This window comes from Balaenoptera acutorostrata, chromosome 7, assembly GCF_949987535.1.
Source record: "Balaenoptera acutorostrata chromosome 7, mBalAcu1.1, whole genome shotgun sequence".
NCBI classification, from domain to species: Eukaryota; Metazoa; Chordata; class Mammalia; order Artiodactyla; family Balaenopteridae; genus Balaenoptera; species Balaenoptera acutorostrata.
Genome location: NC_080070.1, coordinates 92,067,227 through 92,082,223, shown reverse-complemented (window position 1 = coordinate 92,082,223; position 14,997 = coordinate 92,067,227). Strand labels below are relative to the sequence as shown.

The following is a 14,997-nucleotide window of genomic DNA, read 5'->3' as shown; positions in this document are numbered from 1 at the left end:
TAGATATTGTGATCTTCAATGTAGAGTAAAAGAACCTTAAGTTCATAAGGGTTAGGTAATCTGTCCAAGCTTACCAACTAGTGTACGACAGAGCTGGTGTTTACTTCCAAGTATACCTAGAAAAGAAGTGTTCTTTTTCATGATGTAGTAACTCCATTTACTAAGGGTGTTTTCATCTAAGGTCGATGCTATCCTGATAGTCACCTTTTTTTTCCCATGAAGAAACACAAAAGAACCTTTGGATTCTTTCTTCCTTCCCAGGTACATAGTGTAGAAAAGCAGAGGGGGAAAAAAGCCAAAAACTCTGCCAAAAAGCTGTACTTCCAAGCAAGACAACTGGCCCATTAACAAATGCCTCCATCAATATCTTACCATCTGCTGTTTGCACTGTACTTGTCAATATTGAGCATCACTCACAGTTCATACGACCATACAAAATCTCAGAAAGCACAGAGTACCAAGGTGAAAAAAAAGCTAATTCAAGGATGATTTTAGAATCTGACAACACATTCACCACACAAGTATATAATTAGATGAAAACAAGTTATGTCCTCTGCATGCTTTATGTGTCCGGGAAAAATTCCTCATAATTTCTAGCAGTAGATTGAACAGGACTGGTAAATTATACAGAGTAATCTCCACTTCTCCTGCTGACTCACCTGACATTTTGCCCCCTCATCTAACGCTGAAGCCTCAGATTATCCAAAGTAATCTGCTTAAATTCAAAGTACAGTGAAATTTAATTATCCATGTCATAAAGGGGTACTAATATTATGGCAGACTATGGTAGACTACAGCACAAAAATATATTTGGCCTTTAAATACCTTAAATATTTTCACACAATATATTTTTTCCTTAAGTTTTGTTTTGTTCCCTTGCACAGATTCAAACCAAATGGAAGGCAGGAATTGTTTGCACAGGTAAAGTTGGTGGTCCCATATGGTGGGATTTAAGTGGAGCTGGAAAGATTAACGTCCTTCCCATCTGTAATTAGTCATTTCTCATTTTATTTAAACTTTTCTCCCTTCCCTGAAATGTTCTTTTATGTTAAAATACCCCTGTGAGGGTTGACATATTAAAGCACTATCAGCTGAGAATGAATGAATTTATTATGATTGAGAAAACAGATAAAACAATATATATGAACACTAAGTACCTAAGAGAAAAAAGAAGAAAATCCCTGGGTTCTGTTCCATGTCAATGCAAAAATCCTAATTATAAATGTTTCCCCCTAGATTTAAAGGTTCAAGTGCCTCTGTAAGTCATTAGGAAACAGCAAAGATAAGAAATAAATTTATTATCGTTCACTTTGAAACATAATGTTCCCTTTTTCCAGGTAATATTCTAGAAGTGATATCAATTTGATTGTAGTATCAACAATTTCCATGAATTTTGTAAATATGAAGTTACAAGTAAACAGTCTTCCAGCTCAATGCTGAAAGATTCAAATATAATAAAATGACAGACTACAAAAAAAAGAAGGAGGGCTTCCCTGGTGGTGCAGTGGTTAAGAATCCACCTGCCAATGCAGGGGACACGGGTTCGAGCCCTGGTCCAGGAAGATCCCACATGCCACGGATCAACTAAGCCCGTGCACCACAACTACTGAGCCTGCGCTCTAGGGCCCGCAAGCCACAACTACTGAGCCTGTGTGTCACAACTACTGAAGCCCGCGAGCCTACAGCCTGTGCTCCACAACAAGAGAAGCCACCTCAATGAGAAGCCCGCGCACCACAACGAAGAGTAGCCCCCGCTCACCGCAACCAGAGAAAAGCCCGCACGCAGCAAGGAAGACCGAACGCAGCCAAAAATAAAAAATACTTTATAAAAAAAAAAAAAAGAAGGGGGCTTCCCTGGTGGCGCAGTGGTTGAGAATCTGCCTGCTAATGCAGGGGACACGGGTTCGAGCCCTGGTCTGGGAAGATCCCACATGCCGCGGAGCAGCTGGGCCCGTGAGCCACAACTACTGAGCCTGCGCGTCTGGAGCCTGTGCCCCGCAACGGGAGGGGCCGCGATAGTGAAAGGCCAGCGCACCGCGATGAAGAGCAGTCCCCGCACCGCGATGAAGAGTGGCCCCCACTTGCCGCAACTAGAGAAAGCCCTCGCACGAACCGAAGACCCAACACAGCCAAAAATAAATAAATAAATAAATAAAAGTAGCTATAAAATTAAAAAAAAAAAAAAAGAAGGAAAAGAGCAATAACCTTGAATTACCTTGAAACGGCAACTGCGTGTAAAATTTTTACCTATACACGGACATATATTATTTTCATGCTAATTCTTACACAAAGAACAACGCTACGTATATTCTTGAATGTAAAGAATGTATAATCCATGCTGAAGGCTACACAGATGTGGTCCAGTTATGCAATGGCTCAAATAATAGTACTGTATCTATGTGAACAAAAATGCAGACAAATAAAAAGAGAAGCTAATAAGATATACATTTAAATTAGAAATGGAATTAAAAATAAAATTTAATCATTTATTTTATTTCAATGTAATAAGCAAACAAAAAAGATGTACTTTCTGTCCATTCTTAAATTATTTTAACATAATAAAAACAAAAACTTGAAAAAAACTTTCCAACACATAAAATCCATTTATAAGAATATCTGCTAGTAGCTAATCTCTCTTGGGCATAGCTACCAAATGCTGCATTGTATTTATACTAAAGCTTTCACTTGCATCTGATGTTAAGAAGACTAAGAAAAATAACTGTAAAGAAATATTGATTCTTGATATTCTAAAATGTAAAATTATCAAATAAATATAAAATAGACGTGTGACTTTTTGATATAGGTACATATATAATTTACATACACTATCTGATTTATAGATGGCTACCTTACACACCACTAATGCAATACCAATGAGAAAATGGCAGAAACGACAGTTTATTGAGATAAGCATTGAAAAGAAACAGAAACTTAGAGTGAGAAGTAGTGAAAAAAAAATTTGCTAAACGTCAAGGGTAAAATATCAACATTTACTCAGCCTTTGGTATGTGGCAAGTATACAATGCAAGGAACAGCAATAAAAGAGACACTTCCTACTCTCAGATAATAGAGAAAAAAATTAAATAAATTAAAATTAATTAATTATACTAAGTACATCAATAAAGGCAAGCACAAGTGCAACATGACCCAGAGGAGGGTGTGATTAACTCTGCGGTGAAATGGAAGTTGAGAGGAATCAAAGCGGGCTGTAGAGAACACATTTCTGGATACATCTACCTGAATTTAAGTCAGAATTTAGTGATTTTATCATTAATACCTTCACTCCTCTTTATAAATCTTAAATAGCTTACAAGAAAAAAGACAGACGGAAGGAAGGAAGGAAGGAGGGGAAGGGAGGATGAAGAAAATTAGAAGGAAGGAAGACAGGAAGGATGAGAAGAAAGGAAGGAAAAAATAAAACTAAATTTTCCATACTGAAATCTATCATGATAGATAAGAGAAAGCATTAGTGTCAAGTTATCAATAATTAATATCACTTGCCAGCTAGTTTGCCTCACAGACCCTTTCTGAGAGCAGTGTATCCTGTATAGAGAACAAAGAATAAGAGACCGCACCCAAAAAAGCAACATGCATAAGGTATATGTCGGGGAGTTTTTAGGGGCTTCTTTGGTTTTGTTTGTTGGCTATTTGGTTTGTTTTGTGTTTGTCTTCCTAGAATCCTTTCTATTTAACAAAAAAGATTTCTCAAAAAATGACAAACATTTCAGGCTACTATTAACATTTAGTATATTACAAAATCCCTAAACCCTTATAATACTGTACTAGGCCTGTGACTTTCCAAATTAGTTCTACATTTGGAAGAGAAAAATTACACACTAGTCATTACATTTAACTACCTAGAGCTATTGCATATGAAAGCATAACTAGAAAGAGAAGTGATAGGGAAGAGAAAAACTGAGCCACGACACCAATGGCTTAAGTTACAAGCCTCAAATACACAATAAACCCAACCATCAGAAGTAAAAGAATCAAAGGCTGACTATCTGTGAAAGGGAGAAGGAGAACAGGAGAAGAAGCCAAAAGATTCAAGGCCACTTCAGATCTTTATTCATCAGGACTTCCGTAAAGCCATTGTGCTCCTCTCTCTGTGTTTGACTAAAACGAAACAAACTACCAGATACTAACATACTTTACCAGAATGGAGAGCCCTTCTCCAAAACACCAGCTCTCTTACTTGGAACAGTCCACAGTTCCTTGTCTTTTAAACCTCTTCACCCTCAGCCACAATATGAGACACTAATAATGATAATGATGCTAATAAATGATAGCAGCAAGAGGAGATGGCCTCTCCTATTGCCAAAAATTACGGTAAATGGGCTACTTTCAAATCAACCTATGGGTAGATAATATAATCAGCCCTTTGCAGATGTATTTAAAAAATACTTATTGAATGTCTATTACATGTAGACATTTGAAATACAATATTGAACAAAAAAGACAAAAATACACAACTCCTATGGACTGCACAATCTGGCTAAGTAAACTGAGCTACAGAGAACTTAAGAGATAATTTGTCGGGCACTGAACACTGGGTAAGTGACAAGTGCAATGTCAAGCAATTTGATTCCAGGACCCATTCCCTCATACCATGTGCTTTGCTGCTATGGATGTAAGAGCATGCTTGCCAGGGCTCAGGCATGGCATTCTACGTTTCAGATTTTAGATTTTTCCACTAAATATTATATTAGTAGTAATTCAATGTAATACAGTTATATTTTAAAAAAAGAAAACCTCTAAGCACAAAACTCAAAATATGCAAAGTAAAAATGCTGATTCTAAAAGTGTTTGAGGAACTAAGCTGAATATTATAATGTTCGTTGATAGAAACAGTTGATTACAATTAATAGTTTATTTGAGTCCAATTAATAGCCTAAAGGAAGTTAGAATAGCGTGCATGTCTATCTGTACTTACAATAAAACACTTCACATTTTGGTCAATGTTTAGTAGTAAGTACATATTTTCTCATCCTAAAGAAATATTCTGTAACAGAAAGAACACTGTAATTAGAGCCAAGCAGATGACTAACTACTCTGAGTCTCCACTCATGTATGTAAAAAATAAAATGGGCATAAGACACATTCCTGACATTTGTTTGATAGGCTTAAGTGAGATAAATGTAAAAATGCTATGCAACCTAAAGAATGCACTGTTCTTTACCATTCTCTCTTCACAAAATTACAGAATTATTTGGACTTTCTATTATATTTTATATACTAGATAAATATCTAGTATATTTTATATAGTATTTTATACTATACTTTGGTAACTATTAGTTAAATTCTGCCTATGTACAATTCAAAATAAATGTACCCTTCCCTTAACTCTTTAACCCAAACTCAAGTTTTACTAACCATTGTTTCTGAGTTGATACTACCTCTGAACTGCCATATTGGTCCTTTACTCTCCAAGTTTCTTCTTTCCTGCTTTCAAGTTTTGTGTAATTTTTAAGCAATGCAGAGTTCTAGGTATAACTGGGTAAGTCCCATAATCTAGGTCTTTAAACATGGAGATGAATATTTGGATAATCTCAAGTCAGCTAACATTTCTCTAATATTAGCCTTTCTCATGTTTGATTCACCACTTAGTGGCTATACAACATATTTCTGCCCTGGGGATTCCTTGTACTTGCTACTTCTTTACTTCCGAATAACTATTCCTCAGTTTAGAATATTGCCCTTCATTTCTGTTCACTATGTACAACCTTTCTATGTAAAACTCACTATTATTCTGAAATTGGTTTTCCTGGCAGCAATCCTACTTTCTGTATCCAAATAATGAAGGAAATAGATGTACGCTGAAACCAAGATCTAAACCACTACTCAGTTTAACAGCTCAATATCAAAACAACAAAAAACCCAATCAAAAAATGGGCAGAAGATCTAAGCAGACATTTCTCCAATGACATACAGATGGCCAACAGGCACATGAAAAAATGCTCAACATGACTAATTATTAGAGAAATACAAATCAAAACTACATTGAGGTATCACCTCACTCCAGTCAGAATGGCCATCATCAAAAAGCCTACAAATAATAAATGACGGAAAGGGTGTGGAGAAAAGGGAAACCTGTTGGTGGGAATGTAAATTGGTGCAGCCACTATGGAAAATACTATGGAGGTTCCTTAAAAAACTAAAAATAGAGTTACCGTATGATCGTGCAATCCCACTCCTGGACATATATCCAGAGAAAACCGTAATTTGAAAAGATACATGCACCCCAATGTTCACGGCAGCACTATTTACAATAGCCAAGACATGGAAGCAACCTAAATGTCCATCGACAGAGGAGCGGATAAAAAAGATGTGGTATATATTTATAATGGAATATTACTCAGCCATAAAAAAGAACGAAATAATGCCATTTGCAGCAACATGGATGGACCTAGAGATTATCATGCTAAGTGAAGTAAGCCAGGCAGAGAAAGACAAATATCGTATGATATCACTTTATGTGGGATCTAAAAAATGATACAAATGAACTTATTTTCAAAACAGAAATAGGCCCACAGACACAGAAAACAAACTTATGGTTACCAAAGGGGAAAGGCAGGGGGAAGGGATAAAATAGGAGTTTGGGATTAACATATACACACTACTATATAGAAAGTAGATAACTCACAAGGACCTACTGTATAGCACAGGGAATGGTACTCAATATTTCTTCCTTTTCTGAATATATTTATAGGCTTTATATATTTGTGTTTATGATGATATTTTTAGATTGTGATTATTCTTAATAACAATATTCATTTTGCCTAGAATTGAGCATTTGAAAATGTAGACATCTATGCTGATGGAGCCCACAAACTAGTGGAGAAACACAAAGGCAAAGCAGTGATAACAATAGTACCATAGATGAGTAGAGAGGTTAAATAACTTACCAAAGTAACACAGTAGTGGGTCAAGATGCATAGCACTTACTAGATAAGACTTTAAACTGGGTCTTGAAAGATGAAATGTTTCTCAATAGGTGATAAAAGTGAAAAAGAGCAAGCCAGTGGTGGGAATAAAATGACTAACAGCCAATAGTCATGACTATGTGAACAGGCTAGTTAGAGGCACGAGCGGGACAGGATTGGACAGGTGGAGAGAGTGGCCAAGGACAAAGCCTCATAAAGAGGCTGCTTCTGACTGCTTTTTTACCTAAATATCTAAGGGTGAAGTCATTCCTTGAACATTACATCTATAGGAAACTCAGGGTAAACCACAACTATCAACGTACAAGAAAGGACTCCGCAGCCTTACAGCTCCAGTCCTAATAAATAGTTAGGACAGAGAGACTTACAGAGGGTGAGGAAGAAAGAACACTGGGCTGAGAGAGAAGGATCATGACCCCTTCATGATTTTTATCGCAGAGAATCAGCTTATTTACCACTCCTATCGTTTAACTGTCTTTGCCCCAGTACAAACATTATTCCATTTACAGAAGCTTATTTTAAAAATATAGTTTTCAAGTCAGAGTTTGTGTGCATGTTTTAATTCTTTATTATGAATTATGTGTTGAACCATTTATTATTACATAAATATATGCATGTGTACCTATGCGTGTGTATGTATCTCTTCACACTACTATACACAGAGACGCAATATGCTAATAGACACAATGAATAAAATAAGTAACATTTTAGAATTGCTCTACTCTTTTCTGAGTGAGGTTTCACTAGAAAATCACTGTAGTTTCCCTCTTTCCTTCTTTCCTCCTATCCTCCCTTCCTTCCATCTGTCTTTTTTTCTTTTCTTCCTTCTTTTGTTCATCCTTTTGTTCTTTCATTCTTTCTTTGAATTATAAGCTGGGAGATATTTTGATATTGGAACAGAGAGCCTTCTACAATTAAGTCACCAATTCAAATCTAAACAGCACAGTCAGTCACCAAAATCTTGCTGGACTGTTATTACTGTGAAATGGAGTAAAGTTTTCAGTCACATAAAAGTCACAATCAACATGAAAAGGCACTCTTGCTTCTACTCAATTCTATTTGTCTCTGCTGTGATTTAACAAAGCTTTGTGTTTTAAATAGCTATGTAGGAATTGAACTGTTCTCACAAGATAGTAAAAGAATTTAGAAAAAAATACTGTTAACGACAAAATAACTTTAGGTTTACATTTCCCTTTTATAAACTGATTGGTGAAACTTTTATATTACAGTTTTAATTCACTATCTATTTGTAAATGGGTGAAAACTAAGAAGCTGCATCTCCCATCTCATCTTTTCTTTCCATTTTATACCCACCATCTCAAAAAGACAAAAAAGCCCAAAATGAGGCACTTGAGAGTTATCATTACAATTCATACCCACAGTCTCTAATATTAAATGTACCTAAACCATCACAGAGACCCTTCTACACTTAAGTCACCAACCCACATTCTTCCAATTTTCCAGGTTTATAGCATCACTCATTCATTTATTCAGCCAACTTTTTTTGATACCTACGATATGCCAGCTAATGTGTTAGGCATTAGAAATAAAAGATAAATAAACCATTCATTCATTCATTCATTCAATATGTTGACCACAAAATCCAGAAGAGAAATATTTTCTTCCCTACTTACTGAAAAATAGCCTTAGACATCATTCTAACCAACTTGGGTGTCATTCCCACCACCGTCATGAGGGATGGGATTGCACTGACTAGCATGGAATCAGGGCTCACCTAAGCTATGTGGAGGCCACACAGTGGGGGAAAACTGGAATGAATGCAGGGGAAGCAATCCCAGTGTCCTGCTCAATTGCTTTCGAAAACTGACAGTGGTTATTATTATTCCATTTCCCTGAAGGAAATTATTTTTTAAAAACCATATCAAAGAAAAAAATATTTATCTGTGATTTATGGACTTTTTAAGACTGATTAAGCTTCCAACATCACCTAAATCCAACCACACTCCCTTGCCAGATGTAGTGACAATGGAAATATTCAAGCTCTATAAGAAAATATGTTAATACTGTAAATACGGAATAGTTTTTGTAGCTGTGAAGGGATAAAATCTAGTGCAGTAAACTGAGAATTCACTTCCTTCCCCCTTTCTCTGCCTCCACCCCCAATACTTAACACTGAGTCAGTAGTCAAAGGAGGACACCAAAGTACACAGATGCAAGAGTCAAATTCTTGGATGAGAGTTCTAAATAGGTTCTTGAATCCCTGGCCAATAGAGAGACATGGAAGTGGCTGACAGAGGCCAGTGACCTGAAGGAACCTCAGGGCTGCAGTGAGGAGCACAGAGAGCGACATGTGCAGGAACATGCGTATCTAAGGATCTGCAGTAGGGACAAAGGCCAAAACAGACTCGCTTCATTTCAAAGGGTGCTAGAAGAAATCTTCCTTTCCAAAGCCTAGAAACGACTTAGGCCTGCCTCAGATCTTAAAGTGCCACCCCTAGTTCAAATGGGTTAGTGAACAATCCTCAAATTGATGGAAGTTAGTTGTAAGTAACCAGCTTAAGTTCTCTACTATCATTCTTAAGGCTCAAATTTAAAATAAAGTTCAATTATAGGTGAATAAATTTCATTATATTTCCTGCATGCTTGCTTTTGTATGCATCACAGAACATTCGCTTAAAGCCAAACTTTAATTCTACAGTTGGCACCACGAGATAACTTTTAAAACTAACTCATGGGCTTCCCTGGTGGCGCAGTGGTTGAGAATCTGCCTGCCAATGCAGGGGACACGGGTTCGAGCCCCGGTCTGGGAAGATCCCACATGCCGCGGAGCAACTAAGCCCGTGAGCCACAACTACTGAGCCTGCGCGTCTGGAGCCTGTGCTCCACAACAAGAGAGGCCGCGACAGTGAGAGGCCCGCGCACCGCGATGAAGAGTGGGCCCCGCTTGCCGAAACTAGAGAAAGCCCTCGCACAGAAATGAAAACCCAACACAGCCAAAAATAAAATTAATTAATTAATTAATTAAATTTAATTTAATTTTAAAAAACTAACTCGTTATTTCTCACCCTCAGTCAGTACTACTAATTTTACACTCGGAAAAGAAACCCATGAATCTATCTGCCCTATGTATCATGTAGCTTCTCTCTCTGGTGTCAACAGAAAAGATATTTGCTAGACCAGTGAAGTCCAGAGAGAACAGTGATTTGCCAGATATCATCCATCGCAGCACTGAGAATTTAGGGTTAGGTTTCAGCATTTGTTGCTGTCACTCAAATACTAAATCTATATTTACATGGGGCAGTAAGTGGAGATTTAAATAGAAGAATCCAAAGCATCCAAGATACTTTCCTGTCCTGACTTAGCTGCTTTTGAGAATTACTCTCATGGAGCTAGAGTTTTTCAGAACTAGTTAAATAAAACCCTATTGGTGTTATAATAAATAATAAATTGAGGTAAAAGGAGAGGGTTGGCAAAAAACATTGATTTTAATCTTTACCACCTTTCTAATTATCTGACTAGTCATTTCATGTCACTGTTCATGAGGATTCTGAACATAAAATATGATCAGTGTTGAAATACAAGTGCTCTCGATTTACAAGTGCAGATGTATGTCTAATAAAGATAAAAGTAACATGAAAATAATACACCATTAATACACATTACTTTTAAATGTATTAAAATTTAAATATGAAATTGTATATTAAAATTTAGCAGAATGGTCTAAAAAAGACATAGAATTAAGGTTTAAAATCAATATATAAATTGAGGTGTACAGATAAGTTAAACTTATGTGAAGAGAATCATATTTCTAAAATTGGGGAAATTATTTACAACTAAAGAAAATACAACATCCCTGGCCCCAAAAAAAAAAAAAAAAAAACCCAAAACAAAAACCAAAACCTGGATAGAACTATAGGAGCCAGTCAGTAGGAAAATAAAGGATAAAGAAGTCTAGGAATTCACACTACGGTTCAGTGTCCAGTAGCAATGTTGTCTGTGGAATTCATAAGGGGATTCCAAAGAACATGGCTCAGCATGTATTATACAGTGCAAATTATCAAGTCTGTACAATGGGAACCATTTCTCAAGTGTGGGGATTAGAATCTGAATGGTGTTTGGTGGAAGACATTCCCCAATCTACCATCAAAGAGCGTAATATCCTCAACTCTTCCCACCTGTGGGTTATAGTTTGGATTCCCGTGCTATACGTAAAAGGAAAAGAATGTTGATAATGAGGGAGGCTGTGCACATGTGGGGTCAGGAGGGACATGGGAAAATTCTGTATTACCTTTCTCTCAACTTTTCTGTGAACATAAAACTGTTCTAAAAAATAAAGTCTTTTAAAAAAAATTCTAATTTTGGAGAAAACCTGGCTGAGAAATCATACCTTTGGTGTTTATCACACTGCTTTTTTTCTGTAAATCCTTACCTATTTTAATCTTGGAAGCTTTTTTTTTTTTTTTAAATCTCATTACTTTAGTTTCTTTCTTTGTTCAATTTTATTTTATTTATTTTTTTATACAGCAGGCTCTTATTGGTTATCTATTTTATACATATTACTGTATAAGTGTCCATCTCAATCTCCCAATTTATCCCACCACCCCCACCCCTGCGCTCCCCCCCTTGGTGTCCAAAAGTTTGTTCTCTCCATCTGTGTCTCTATTTCTGGCATGCAAACCAGTTCATTTGTACCATTTTTCTAGATTCCATATTGTATGGATTCCATCCATGTATCCATACAATATGGAATTCCATATTGTATGGATTCCATCCATACAATCCATACAATACGGATTCCATCCATATTGTATGGAGATTGTATGGATTCCACATATTGTGGAATTCCACAATATGTGGAATCCATACAATCTCCATACAATATTCTACATTCTTTTTCTGGATTCCACATATTGTATATGTGTTAATATATCATATTTGTTTTTCGTTTTCTGTCTTAGTTCACTCTGTATGACAGTCTCTAGATCCACCCACATCTCTACAAATGACCCAATTTCATTCCTTTTTATGGCTGAGTAATATTCCATTGTATATACATACCACAACTTCTTCATCCATTCATCGGTCGATGGGCATTTAGGTTGCTTCCATGACCCGGCTACTGTAAACAGTGCTGCAATGAACATTCGGGTGCATGTGTCTTTTTGAATTATGGTCTTCTCTGGGTATATGCCCAGTAGTGGGATTGCTGGGTCATATGCTAATTCTATTTTTAGTTTTTGAAGGAACCTCCATACTGTTCTCCATAGTGGCTGTATCAATTTACATTGCCACCAACAGTGCAAGAGGGTTCCTTTTTTTCTCCACACCCTCTCCAGCATTTGCTGTTTGTAGATTTTGTGATGATGCCCATTCTAACCAGAGTGAGGTAATACCTCATGGTGGGTTTGATTTGCATTTCTCTAATAATTAGTGATGCTGAGCAGCTTTTCATGTGCTTCTTGGCCATCTGTATGACTTCTTTGGAGAAATCTCTACTTAGGTCTTCTGCCCATTTTTGGATTAGGTTTTTTGGTTTTTATAACATTGAGCTGTATGAGCTATTTATATATTAGGAGATTAATCCTTTGTCTGTTAATTCATTTGCAAATATTTTCTCCCATTCTGCGGGTTGTCTTTTCGTCTTGTTTATAGTTTCCTTTACTGTGCAAAAGCTTTTAAGTTTCAATAGGTCCCATTTGTTTATTTTTGTTTTCATTTCCATTACTCTGGGAGGTGGATCAAAAAGATCTTGCTGTGATTTATGTCAGAGTGTTCTTCCTATGTTTTCCTCTACGAGTATTATAGTGTCCAGTCTTACATTTAGGTCTTTAATCCATTTTGAGATTATTTTTGTGTATGGTGTTAGGGAGGGTTCTAATTTCATTCTTTTACAGGTAGCTGTCCATTTCTCCCAGCGCCACTTATTGAAGAGACTGTCTTTTCTCCATTGTATATCCTTGCCTCATTTGTCATACATTAGTTGACCATAGGTGCGTGGGTTTATCTCTGGGCTTTCCATCCTGTTCCACTGATCTATATTTCTGTTTTTGTTCCAGTACCATATTGTCTTGATTACTGTACCTTTGTAGTAGAGTCTGAAGTCAGTGAATCTGATTCCTCCAGCTCCATTTTTTGCCCTCAAGATTGCTTTGGCTATTCATGGTCTTTTGTGTCTCCATACAAACAGTGAAATTTTTTGTTCTAGTTCTGTAAGAAATGCCATTGTTAATTTGATAGGGACAGCACTGAATCTGTAGATTGCTTTGGGTAGTATACTCAGTTTCACAATGTTGATTCTTCCAATCCAAGAACATGGTATATCTCTCCATCTGTTTGTGTCATCTTTGATTTCTTTCATCAGTGTCCTATACTTTTCTGAGTACAGGTTTTACCCCTTAGGTAGCTTTATTCCTAGCTATTTTATTCTTTGTGTTGCAATGGTGAATGGGATTGTTTTCTTAATTTCTCTTTCTGATCTTTTGTTGTTAGTGTATAGGAATGCAAGAGATTTCTGTGCATTAATTTTGTATCCTGCAACTTTACCAAATTCATTGATTAGCTCTACTAGTTTTCTGGTGGCATCTTTAGGATTCTCTGTGTAGAGTATCATGTCATGCACAAAGAGTGACAGTTTTAATTCTTCTTTTCCAATTTGTATCCCTTTCATTTCTTTTTCTTCTCTGATTGCCGTGGCTAGGACTTCCAAAACTATCTTGAATAACAGTGGTGAGAGTGGATATCCTTGTCTTGTTTCTGATCTTAGGGGAAATGCTTTCAGTTTTTCACCATCGAGAATGATGTCTGCTGTGGGTTTGTCGTACATGGCCTTTATTATGGTGAGGTAGGTTCCCTCTATGCCCACTTTCTGGAGAGTTTTTACCATGAATGTGTGTTGAATTTTGTCAAAAGCTTTTTCTGCATCTAATGAGATGATCATATGGTTATTATTCTTCAATTTGTTAATACAGTGTATCACACTGATAGATTTGCATATATTGAAGAATCCTTGCATCCCTGGGATAAATCCACTTGATCATGGTGTATGATCCTTTTAATATGTTCTTGAATTCTGTTTGCTCGTATTTTGTTGAGGATCTTTGCATCTATATGCATCAGTGATATTGGTCTATAATTTTCTTTTTCTGTAGTATCTTTGTCAGATTTTGGTATCGGGGTGGTGGTGGCCTCATAGAATGAGTTTGGGAGTGTTCCTTCCCCTACAATTTTTTTGGAAGAGTTTGAGAAGGATGGGTATTAGCTTTTCTCTAAATGTTTGACAGAATTCACCTGTGAAGCCATCTGGTCCTGGACTTTTGTTTGTTGGAAGATTTTTATCACAGTTTCAATTTCATTACTTGTGATTGGTCTGTTCATATTTTCTATTTCTTCCTGGTTCAGTCTTGGAAGGTTATACCTTTCTAAGAATTTGTCCATTTCTTCCAGGTTGTCCATTTTATTGGCATAGAGTTGCTTGTAGTAGTCTGTTAGGATGCTTTGTATTTCTGCAGTGTCTGTTGTAACTTCCCCTTTTTCACATCTAATTTTATTAATTTGAGTCCTCTCTCTCTTTTTCTTGATGAGTCTGGCTAAAGGTTTATCAATTTTGTTTATCTTCTCAAAGAACCAGCTTTTAGTTTTACTGATCTTTGCTATTGTTTTCTGTTTCTATTTCATTTATTTCTGCTCTGATCTTTATGATTTCTTTCCTTCTACTAACTTTGGGTTTTGTTTGTTTTTCTTTCTCTAGTTCCTTTAGGTGTAATGTTAGATTGTTTATCTGACATTTTTCTTGAGGTCGGCTTGTATAGCTATGAACTTCCCTCTTAGAACTGCTTTTGCTGCATCCCACAGGTTATGGATCGTTGTGTTTTCATTGTCATTTGTCTCTAGGTATTTTTTGATTTCCTCTTTGATTTCATCAGTGATCTCTTGGTTATTTACTAACGTATTGTTTAGCCTCCATGTGTTTGTGTTTTTTATGTTTTTTCCCCTGTAATTTATATCTAATTTCATAGTGTTGCGGTCAGAAAAGATGCTTGATATTTCAATTTTCTTAAATTTACCGAGGCTTGATTTGTGACCCAAGATGTGATCT

The 14,997-nt window shown here is 36.4% G+C and overlaps 1 protein-coding gene across 7 annotated transcripts in view; it reads right to left on the bottom strand.

The window, feature by feature from the left end:
- Positions 1 to 14,997, bottom strand: part of CACNA2D1 (calcium voltage-gated channel auxiliary subunit alpha2delta 1) — a 501,522-nt gene that overhangs the window by 453,014 nt on the left and 33,511 nt on the right. The window lies entirely within an intron of this gene.